General features: G+C 43.0%; 1 protein-coding gene across 6 annotated transcripts in view; it reads left to right on the top strand.

The window, feature by feature from the left end:
* Positions 1-12709, top strand: part of LOC131689849 (protein furry) — a 411320-nt gene that overhangs the window by 360408 nt on the left and 38203 nt on the right. The gene's annotated exons all lie outside the window — the stretch shown is intronic.

Raw genomic sequence — 12709 nt, 5'->3', positions numbered from 1 at the left:
CCCGATCATTTTCAAATAAAATAAATCATTCGTTATCGAGCACTCAGTCGAGATAGAAGTCTTTTGTCATCGGTCCGTACACTCTATAGCGACAAATAGTGTTAATCCGCGTTCAAGGTTATTTACACACTCTGCGCCTAGTTGACGCTTCAGTATTTTTTCCCTTCTTTTGTGTTTCTGTTTCTGAGTACCGTTAGCCGGTCAGTGAAGTGAAACAGTGTTCTTCTAGTAAGCCGTCTGGATACCGTTACATACACAAGCTAAGTATTAGTTTTCGTTTCCCCTTCTTGGTTGTTTTAATAACGTGCACTGGGCAATAGGCCCGTGCAAAAATGACTTCCCCTGACGGCGGTTCATCTCAAGGTGAGATGGACGTCGAAATAAAATCGGCTCCCCGGCTCAAGGTATATCCGAGCTCGGCCACCGGGCCATTTGTGATCTTCTTTCGGACCAAAGAAAAAAAGTGTTTGAATCTGTTGCAGATTTCTCGAGTTCTGACGGATCGGTATTCGGCCGTGACAGAAATATCGAAAATTCGGCCTGATAAGCTTCGGGTGGTGGTTAACAGTTCAACTCAGGCAAACGATATTGCTGGATACGAGCCCTTTACGAGGGAGTACAGGGTGTATATTCCAGCTAGCAGGGTTGAAGTCAGTGGGGTCGTTTCCGATTCGAGTCTGAATTGCGAGGACCTGCTAAAATATGGGACTGGCTGTTTCAAAGACCCCATGCTTAAGCCAGTGAAGATACTGGAATGCAAACGTTTGCATTCAGCATCAGTCGCAGCTGACGGGAAGAAAACATACGTCAATTCAGACTCTTATCGGGTGACTTTCACCGGCTCTGCCCTACCTAATTACCTCCTTTTTGACAAGGTTCGTCTACCTGTTCGCCTCTTTGTGCCGCGGGTCATGAACTGTACTAATTGCAAACAATTGGGACACACAGCCTCCCATTGTAGCAATAAAACCCGCTGTGGGAAATGCGGTGGGAATCATGCGGATGATTCCTGTGGTAGAGATGTCGAAAAGTGCCTCTACTGTGGGGGAAACCCACATGATCTCCCTTCATGTCCCGCGTATAAACAGCGCGAGGAAAATCTTAAGCGTTCCCTTCAGGGACGCTCTAAGCGATCTTTTGCAGAAATGCTTAAGATAGCTACGCCACCTGTCTCTACGAACATCTTTACCAACTTGTCTACTGACGAAGGCGACTGTGATGAACCCCAGGAGGGAACATCTTCTGCTGTGCCTAGAAGTAGTAGAAAAAGGAAGAACATTTCCTCTTCCAAGCTTCGTCGTAAAGGCCAGAAGGTGTCTCTTCATGGTCCCCCTAAAATAACTACTCAAGGAAGTACTGGTGCAAAACCGAAGCAAGTCGCTCCCGGTCTCAGTAACCTGAGCTCAGAAAAGGAGTTCCCAGCACTTCCAGGAACATCAAAAACCCCAAGTGTTCCCATATCTCAGCCAGAGAAAGAAAACAGTGCTGGCTTAATAAATTTCTCTGACATTGTGGACCGTATTCTTACAGCGTTAAACATTTCTGACCCCCTTAAAAGTATCTTGATAAGCTTTCTCCCCGCAGTAAAAACATTCTTGATGCAGTTCACTGCGAAATGGCCCCTCCTTTCAGCGATTGTATCCTTCGATGGCTAATTCATCGAACGAGGTCAAGGATTTAATCACTGTTCTACAGTGGAATTGCAGAAGCATTATCCCGAAAATCGATTCGTTTAAAATCTTACTAAATAATTTGAAATGCGATGCATTTGCCCTATGCGAGACATGGCTCACTTCAGAAACAACCCTACACTTCCACGATTTTAATATTATTCGCTTGGATCGAGAAGACTCTTACGGAGGAGTACTTTTGGGGATCAAAAAGTGCTATTCTTTCAATCGGATCGACCTCCCCTCGACACCAGGCATTGAAGTTGTCGCTTGCCAAACCAGAATTAAAGGCAAAGAACTTTGCATTGCTTCCACCTACATCCCCCCTAGAGCCACAGTTAGCCACCGACGGCTTTGCGATATTGCGGAACTCCTCCCCGCACCGAGGCTAGTTTTAGGTGACTTTAACTCCCACGGCACGGCATGGGGTTGCCTTCATGATGATAATCGATCTACCCTACTCCATGAGCTTTGCGACAACTTCAATATGACTATTTTGAATACGGGTGAAATGACACGGATTCCTGTCCCTCCAGCGCGACCGAGCGCCTTAGATCTGTCCCTCTGCTCGACATCGCTGCGGTTAGATTGCATGTGGAAGGTAGTCTCTGATCCCCACGGCAGCGACCATCTGCCAATCGTAATTAATATTGCTAACGGTTCAGGGCCACCGAATACAATCAATGTTTCGTATGACCTCACACGAAATATTGATTGGAAGAGCTACGCGTCCGCGATATCCGAAAAAGTAGAATCGACACAAGAGCTTCCTCCGGAGGAAGAGTACGGGTTCCTGGCTGGCTTGATTCTCGATACCGCGATTCAAGCTCAGACTAAACGCGTACCAGACGCGAATTCACGCGGGCGTCCTCCCAATCCATGGTGGGACAAAGAGTGCTCAGACGTGTACGCGGAGAAGGCCGCTGCGTATAAGACCTTCCGGGACGACGGGCTGCCAGCTAGCTACCGACAGTACGCGATGGCGGAAACGCGCATGAAGAGTTTGATAAAAGCCAAAAAACGTAGCTACTGGCGCCGGTTCGTCGACGGACTAACGAGAGAAACATCGATGAGCACTCTTTGGAGTACGGCCCGGCGCTTACGAAACCGAAACAGTACCAATGAGAGCGTGGAATATTCAAACCGTTGGATATTCGATTTTGCCAAGAAGGTTTGTCCGGATTCCGCCCCGGCACAGAAGATCTACCGCGCCGCGTCCCCTCACAATAACGCGAACGAAACACCGTTTTCGATGGTGGAGTTCTCACTTGCTCTCTTATCATGTAACAATAAAGCCCCAGGGCCAGACAGAATCAAATTTAACTTGTTAAAGAATCTGCCAGACTCTGCCAAGAGACGCTTGTTGAATTTATTTAATAAGTTTCTTGAGGGTAATATTGTCCCTCATGACTGGAGACAAGTGAAGGTCATTGCCATTCAAAAACCAGGAAAACCAGCCTCCGACCACAACTCGTATCGACCGATTGCGATGCTGTCCTGTATCCGAAAGTTGTTCGAGAAAATGATCTTGTTTCGCCTCGATAATTGGGTTGAAGCAAATGGCTTACTGTCAGATACACAATTTGGTTTCCGCAAAGGCAAAGGGACGAACGATTGTCTTGCGTTGCTCTCAACAGAAATTCAAATGGCTTATGCTAGCAAAGAGCAGATGGCATCAGTTTTCCTAGATATAAAGGGGGCTTTTGATTCAGTTTCTATCAAAATTCTTTCTGAGAAGCTGCACCAGCATGGTCTTTCACCGACTCTAAACAACTTTTTGCTAAACTTGCTGTCTGAAAAACATATGCATTTTTCGCATGGTGATTTATCGACATCACGAATTAGCTACATGGGTCTTCCCCAGGGCTCATGTCTAAGCCCCCTTCTCTATAACTTTTACGTGAATGACATTGACGAATGTCTTGTCAATTCCTGCACGCTAAGGCAGCTTGCAGATGACGGTGTGGTCTCTATTACAGGTCCCAAAGCCGTCGATCTGCAAGGACCATTGCAAGATACCTTGGACAATTTGTCTGCTTGGGCCCTCCAGCTAGGTATCGAGTTCTCCACGGAGAAAACTGAGCTAGTCGTATTTTCAAGGAAGCGTGAACCAGCGCAACTACAGCTTCAATTAATGGGTCAAACTATTGCTCAGGTTTCAACTTTCAAATATCTCGGGGTCTGGTTCGACTCTAAAGGAACCTGGGGATGTCACATTAGGTATCTGAAACAGAAGTGCCAGCAAAGGATCAACTTTCTCCGTACAATAACCGGAACATGGTGGGGTGCCCACCCAGGAGACCTGATCAGGCTGTACCAAACAACAATATTGTCGGTGATGGAGTACGGGAGTTTCTGTTTCCGCTCCGCTGCGAACATACATTTCATCAAACTAGAGCGAATCCAATATTGTTGTTTGCGTATTGCTTTGGGTTGCATGCACTCGACACATACGATGAGTTTAGAAGTGCTGGCGGGCGTCCTTCCGCTGAAAAATCGATTTTGGGAACTCTCATATCGATTGCTCATCCGATGCGATATCTTGAACCCGTTAGTAATTGCAAATTTCGAAAGGCTTGTCGAGCTCAATTCTCAAACCCGATTTATGTCCTTGTACTTCGATTACATGGCACAAAATATCAATCCTTCTGCATACTATCCCAACCGTGTCAATCTCTTTCATGCTTCTGATTCAACTGTATTCTTCGACACATCCATGAAAGACGAGATTCGTGGAATCCCGGATCACATACGTCCGCAAGTGATCCCAAGCATCTTTCATAGTAAATTTCGAGAAATCGACTGCAACAAGATGTTTTACACCGACGGGTCAAGCCTCGACGGCTCCACTGGCTTCGGTATATTCAATCAAAACCTCACCGCCTCATTCAAACTCAATGATCCTGCTTCAGTTTACGTCGCAGAGCTTGCTGCTATTCAGTATACCCTTGGGATCATTGATACTTTGCCCACCGATCATTACTTTATTGTCTCGGATAGCCTCAGCTCAATCGAGGCTCTCCGTTCAATGAAACCTAGAAAGCACATTCCATATTTTCTGGGGAAAATCTGGGAGCGCCTCCGTGCTTTGTCTGCAAGATCGTACAAGATTACCTTAGTTTGGGTTCCCTCGCATTGCTCCATTCCAGGTAATGAAGAAGCGGACTCTATATGAAAGACCAATTAGCTTCAGCGAATTTTTCAGTATTACTCATCAGAGAACCCTCGAAAGTTGGCAAACATCATGGAGCAATGGTGAACTGGGAAGGTGGCTACATTCGATAATCCCTAAGGTATCGACGAAACCTTGGTTCAGGGGGATGGATGTGGGTCGGGATTTCATTCGCGTGATGTCTCGGCTCATGTCCAATCACTACACGCTGGACGCACATCTCCGGCGTATTGGGCTCGTGGATAGCGGTATCTGCGCTTGTTGCAACGGTTATCACGAAATCGAACATATTGTCTGGGCATGCGCCGAGTACTGTTCTGCCAGATCTCAACTATTCGATTCCCTTCGGGCCCGAGGAAGATCACCCAATGTCCCGGTTCGAGATGTACTAGCAAGCCGCGATATTCTCTACATGTCCCTTATATACACGTTCCTCAAAACCATCAATATCCAAATTTAAATGCCCCTATCTTTTCTCTTATCATTCCCAGAAGTGCCCTCTTCCGCCTACCGTACCCCAACGATGGTTTGATACGACTCCAAGACGAGACAAAACATCTGTCGAATGAACCAACAACACGAGATCTACAGTACAACATCACACGCGCAGCGCGGTGTGTTCCCGATCCGTATCTGAGCCGTACTACGAAATCGTCTGGAGGAACCCCTGCCGGCTCGAGGAAAACCGCCCAGCGTCCCAATACTTGATACATCCGTTCGAATCTGTAATCCTGGCCGTTGATTCCTGATGCCGGAAACTGAAGTTTATATCCCCCCCCCGTTCAGTCTTGTCCACCCTCTCTCCCATGTCTCTGATATACAGATGTATGTCTTCACCCCCTTCTCCCCTTGAATATCTTCCCAAAACTTATGTGCCCCCCTATCTTCTAGTGTTAGTTGATCAATCCATTCGAATCTGTAATCCTGGCCGTTAATTCCTGATGCCGGAAACTGAAAGTTTATATCTCACCCCCCCCCCCCCCCCCTTCAGCCTTGTCCACCCACCCTCCCATGTCTCTGATACACAGATGTATGACTTCACCCCCTTCTCCCCTTGAATATCTTCCCAAAATTTATGTGCCCCCCTATCTTCTAGTTTTAGTTGAACAATATTTAATCTCGTTAAGAAATGCGCAACAGTACCACTACTTTAAAATAGTCCTAATTAACTCCCCTTAATCTTGAACCACTCTTTCTAGTTATCTCTAGTTAATAAGCTTGTAAAATGTTCCGCTTAGTTAATAATTATTTTTTCTACAATCTCCCTTCTAAAAATCATAAAGTGAATTACTATACAAAGAACACACAAGTGACCCGTCCCCCAAATCTTACGAATATTATATTATACCCTCTTTTATATGTATAAGTTAGCTGTAGTTTTTTTTTTTAGTTTTATTATATAAAACAAAATAATATTGAAATGTGTATCCCCCTAGTTTTAAGAAATTCAAAATGTAAAACAATGAAAAAATGGCACCTTTAAGCTAACGCATACGTGCCTTATCAAATAAACAAATTGAAAAAAAAAAAAATAAAATAAATCATATTATTATATATTTTACATGTGGGTTTTATTCAATTTCATAGCCATATCAAAATGCACGTACAATAATTCTACTCATAAGGTCTTGTACAACGGTTGGGGTAAGTTTGTTTTTGTGTGAAAATCCTTCCCCATTTCTGCTTCTGTTTTCCCTTCCTTGGAATATTTTCGGAGCGCCTGCTTGACGAAGATCTAATATTTCTCAAGTAGACAAAATTCCGGTGCGTTCAGGGGATTAAGATCATTTGGCACGAAATTGATCTCCTTAGCTTTGTACAACTCCAGAACCTCATTCGTATAATGGCATGGGACTAAACCCGGGTAGGAAAGCGTAGGGCCATCGTGAGGCCTCAGAAATAGAAGTAGATGCTTTTGGAGACATTCTTTCAAGTACACCTACCTTTTGAGCATGCCGGTTGTCACGAACGGGGTGCTTTCAAGATGAGCCAATTGCCTTCCAAATCGTGTAGTTATTGTTATTGTATAGTAATTTGGACATCCTTTTCTTTTTAACAACCTCAGGGACGTCGAATTTATCACGAGCAGTTAGGAAAAGGAGTCCAGGAAGCTGCCGGAATCTGCTTTCACATAAATATCGTTATCCATGACGTGACTATGCGGTTTTGTGAATGCTGAATGTAAAGATTTCGGGCACGTGATTTACCCACTGTATTCTGCCGTTCATTGAGATCCGGTGCCTTTGGACTTTGTAAGCGTGTAGTCCTTCAAGTTTGTTAGAATCTTGTCCAAAAGTTTTTATTTAAATGCAGTTTTTTGTCACCTCTTTGAAGTATTGGGATTCTTCCTTAAATGTTCGACAACCCGCTTGTGATCCTTCACTCTATACAGAGATCCATTTTGGTCACTTTTTTCCACCTTATCGATGGCCAAACGTTCGTTGTATTGTTTCAAAACACGACTTACGGTAGATGGGCCCATTGCCAGCTTCTCGCTAATTGCACGGTGAGAGAGATCCGGATTTTCTAGATACATTTGTTTCCACCGCTGATGTTCTTCCTACTCCATTTTGGCAACGTGTGCAGAATTACTACTTATTCAATGTAAACATAACACATTGAACTAAATTCACCTAAAATTTCGCACCCTTTACGCGGGTTTTAAATTAATCTCAACCTGAAGTTGATTTCTGGCAGTTGCTTAGATGTGATAATGTGGTTTTCAGGATTTGGTCGGAATTCTGCTAAGGATTTTGCTTGACTGTTTCCCAGAATAGGGATCTTTAATTTGGAAAAATTGTGTCAGTTTTTCATATGTATTGATAGCGGGTGTCCTTACGAGTACAATCATTTTTAAACCGTAATTATTCTTTTCTGATTTTTAAATTAAAAAAATCTAAACTAAATTCAGCCAACAAACTGATATGACATATCTGCAAATATCTCGTTCGCCTCATTGTTAACCGGGACAGCACCCCACACAGCTTGATCTGGTACTTTTGCAATCCGGTAGCAGCCTGTCATCCCAAATTTCATCTGCAAACTATGATAGATCTGATGAGGCACCCTATAGAGTCGTGCAAGTCACATGGGTTTGGATGTGTTATTGTCCTAAAAGGAAATAAACTAAAAAATGTTTTTTTTTTTTCATTAGTTTCAGGTTTAAAAATAGAAAAAGGATTGACGGCACTAATCTGCATCAGAAAATGCCTTAACCCGCACACCCCTAAAGATCCCTATTCTGACTGGAATTCTGATAGATAGGTCTACCGTAACATTCAGATGGAATTCTTATTCGTTTTTCTGCTCAAAATTTCGATAGAATCCCAAGATTTCATTTCAAGATTCCTGTGGAATTCTACGCAAGAGTCAGCAGGTATACTGCGCAGGATTCCGATAGTTCTGGTAATACTCTTAGTAGGATTCTGAAGAAAAGATTCTCAGAGTTCTAGTGGAACCCTTCTCAAGATTGCATTCTGTTGTAAATTATGATTTACTCAGGATTCCAATAGAATCATACTCACGTTTTTATTGCTATCCTGTCAAACATTCTGCAGAAAATCTTGCTCGGAATTCTGGTGGGCTTTTATTCAGTACTTCATCGCAGTTTTACGCGCGCGTTGTTTGTTACTCTTCCCTGTCAGCATACGACCACAGATCCCAGACGATCTTCAGTAATGACAATCGAAACGAAACTTAGAAAGGCTCCAATTCGTCAACCTGTCGACGTGAATGAACTGACAGTGGTTGAGGATAGAACCCGACCCAGTCTATAGTTTAAGCAAAAACGGCATAAGGTGGCCTGTATCCCGGTTGGCACAGCGGAGAGGTAAGGGATAGGAGTTCTGTATCAGAGGTGCATGGCGACATAGTTTGGCCTCATGTTGCACAATATTACAGCTTTGACAACCATTACGGAGAGCGATCACAATTTGTCGAAGAGCCAGTTCGAATTTTCGGAAAGGGAAGTCTACAGTGGACGGCCATTCCGATAATGATCGAAAGAGCCAAGACGGCGCTCAAGTAGAGGAAAAGGAGAAATCGATATTATACTGTGAAAACGAACGCGTCCAATAGCAGGAGTTGGTTAGCCATTACTGAATCACTGCTCAAAATGATTGTCCCTAGCTACTTGTGCACAATTTCTAAGGAGTTTTTTTTCGGAGTTGGGTTCTAGTCAACGAGACAAACTGAAATCAGTTAGAATCGTGTCAGTTTCACAAGGGTCTATATTGGGTATAACCCCACGGGATGGAATGTACTGGCGGTTTTCTGGTATCTGGACATGCTAGAGATGGAGTTCGATATTATTTGAACTTGTTGCAGTTGCAGATAGCCCACCACAAAACGGAGGTGCAGATAACCCACCACAAAACGGAGGTGCTACTGATCGGCAACTACAAAGTGCTGGTGCGCCACACCAGTTGGGGGTGCGATGATCCATGACCAACTGGCTATGATCCACACCCATGCTGGCTATGCCTGCGAGAAGGCGACCAACGCTGGCAACGATTTAGCTTCAATTATACCGAGCACCGCTGGCTGAAGCGGCAACAAGAGGCGTCTTCTAGTTAGTTAATTCTCCTCGAATCCGAGGTACGGAGATTCTGTCTGGGTTGCAGTGCCGGATACACAGCAGAATCGAGGGTCCACGGGTGCGTACAGAACCATCTTATCGGAGGTAGTGTGCATTGCCGTTGGACTGTTCCTAGAAGCGAAAGGTGACCATGACTTGATAATCAAGTGGCAGGATCAGAATAAGGTGGAAAAGGAAGAAATGGTAGATAATAACGCACTCATATCGGTTCTTTCGATCTGGGTGAACAGGAATCTGGCCATAGTTGCTTAAATACAGGGTCTTCCACTTGAAATGTAAATGATTAAAAAAGCCTTGATCATGACCTTCCGAAGGCCAGAAATTGAATCGCAAGCTGTCCGAATATATTTTAGTTCACTAATGGACAATGACTTTCTTCAGTCTCTAGGCTGGTGTATTTTTACTTTGGGTCTTGCTCTTCAAAACGGTCTAGAGAGGATAATTCATTGGATTGGAGTCTGATGAATTCGAGAGCCATTTGTGGCTATATTGCAGGTCGAGACGTTGATTTTCAATCATTATTGGTGCACACGCTCTTTGTGAGACGGTGCCAAGTCTTGCTGAAACATCCATGGTTTGCGACTAAAGTCGGCTTCAAAGCAGCCTCCAGAAAACTTTCCCGATAATATGTCGCATCTACTTTGACGCCAGGCTCGATGAAAACGACTAGAGAGCGCCCATGTGCGGATACAGCGGCCCAAATTATTATTTGTGTCGGGTGCTGCCTCCTGGTGGCCAACCGCTGACTCAAGTTCTTGTATGGATTGTCGGTCAAGCGAATCCTATCGTTTTGAGAGTTTACGAATTGCTCAATAAGAATTTTTTTTCGTCAGAAAGCACGATGTTCGGAATTTTATTGCTTTCGGCCAAGCGAACCACTTCTCCGCTCTCTCTCTCTCTCTCTCTCTCTCTCTCTCTCTCTCTCTCTCAAGTCTGACTTATTATTGCTTCGGTGTGAGATAACGGATTTTTTAGAACTTGTAAGGTTTGACTTTGAGCTTATTTTCCAATATACATCGGATGCTGCAGTCGGTTTTTCAGTTCTGTACACATTTGATTGGTACTTCGTTGTGGATTTTGCTCAAGTCGCCGTTTCACTACCGAATTATTTCATGTGACGTTGCAACCAACCAACCACCTACATGGCGTTTTGCGTTGCTACCAGTATTATTACAGGTCGGACTCGATTATCCGGGGATGCGATTATCCGGGGATTCGATTATCCGTGATTCGATTATCCGGGGAAAATGATTCGATTATCCGGGTGTTTTGAAAAAAAAAAATCAAATTTCAACTATAATGTCTTATTATAGCGCTAATTCGATCATTGCAGTCAATAGAACATTTTTTTTTGCAATTGGGGGGTCTAGGGTAACCTCCTCTCAAATTTTAACCTACCTCAAAAATAGCTTATATATGGGTTATTCCGCGCAAAGTGACCTAAAAAACAAAACTTGGAATCGAGCTTCATGGATTGGAACTAGTTTTGAAGAAATTGTTCATTTAGAGCCAATATATAATAACCTAAATTGTTGTGTCGTTTAAACAGCCCCTCAGTCCATGGGAACACTCTTAACCGTTATGTGTCCAACACGGTACCCGGATACCTTTTTAGGTTACAAATAATGAAATTCCGATGTTTTATCCGTAGCTGGAAATTGAAACTTTGTGACATCTTAGAACTTCACTAAGTCAAGCTTTTAGGATAATAATGTTTTTGATGTAGTAAGAAGGGAGTGGGGAGGGGCTCCTGAATTTTTTACTACGTCACAGGCCGACGTGGATACCCGAGCACCCCCAAAACTGAAATGCCAATAACTAAGGTTCCAACCGATTTTGATGCTTTTGGGTGTTTTGGATTCAAGAACTCATCCACTTTTAGACTTGGTAAAAATGAATCGGTTTATTTCAACCGGTTTCCGGGAATCCGGATTTCCGGAAGCATGTTCCAGTGCTTGGATACTATTTGTGAATTTCAATGGAATACTAGCAATATGGGTATCAAAATTCTTGGTATAGCATCAATAGCCTGTATCTCGTGGTATTGGAACCATTTGGTGATTTCACACCGGAACGGACATTCCGGAGCAGGTTCCCGTAGGGCCGTGAATGGCCATTCTATTCCAATTCCATTTTTCAAACTACCATAGGGTGCCGTAACAATAAATAACAGACTTCCGAGACAATTTGAAGAGTTTTGATATTCATTTTGCTAGGGCATTTAAATTTAAAATTTATTTAAATTTACAAATCATACCCTAGTACTGGAACATTACTCCGGAAAATCCGGATTACCAAGAACCAGATCCATTCATACGGTTCAATGTTACAGAATCTAAAAGTGGACGAGTTCCCGAATCTAAAGCATCTAAAAGTGTCAAAATTGGTTAAAGGAAGCCATAGTTATGAGCATTCTAATTTGTGGGTACCCGGGTACCCTCGTTGGCCTGTTATAGCTGTTTTTTTTTGTTGGACACATAACGGTTCATTTTAACAAATTGTTTAAAAAAAATGTTTTTCTTCAGATTATATCTCTGGTACTGTTTGCACTAGAATCAATCAGCGAGATATTCTTTTATAAAGATTTGTTTAGAGATTCCAAAAAAAAAAATGAAAAGTTTTGAATGCCAAATATGCAACTTTTTAATTTTACTCTAAAAGTACATTTTTCTCGTAATACATCGGTTACTGTAGGCCACATAAAACATCATTATACCTACATTGCTCGGTCGGTTTCTGGCTATCTCTTGGGATAATGATGACATGCTTCTCAGGATTCTGTTTGGATACTTTTCAAGATTCTGATCGAAGTATTCTTAGCATCCCAATGGAATCTATTTCAGAACTTCGATTCAATATTTATCCGTATTTCTACGGTTTTTTCTCTGAATTTTGATGCAGTATTCTAGAGAAAAGCTTCTTAAATGTATAGTGGAATCTTTCTCAAGATAGAATTCCGCTGAAGATTATGCTTTATTCCAGATACTGATAGAATCATGGTCCTATTATCATTGGAATCCGGTGTAATGTTCTGATGAATATCCTGCTTTGAGTTCCAGTGGACTTTGACACAAACAATATTGCTCTTCTCCCATTATCCCCTTCAATAAGTGATTCCTGCTCAGAATTCCAATAGCATCTTTAACCCGTTCGTGCCCTTCTGGTTGATGAACAACCATGTTTCTATATGACTATAACTTTTGGTTTACACAACGTCAAGTAAGGCTAATAACTGCGACTAAGATCTTTTATTTGAGCACTAAAAGATAT

This window comes from Topomyia yanbarensis, chromosome 3 (assembly GCF_030247195.1).
Source record: "Topomyia yanbarensis strain Yona2022 chromosome 3, ASM3024719v1, whole genome shotgun sequence".
Lineage (NCBI taxonomy): Eukaryota > Metazoa > Arthropoda > Insecta > Diptera > Culicidae > Topomyia > Topomyia yanbarensis.
This window is presented reverse-complemented; position numbering and strand designations above follow the sequence as displayed.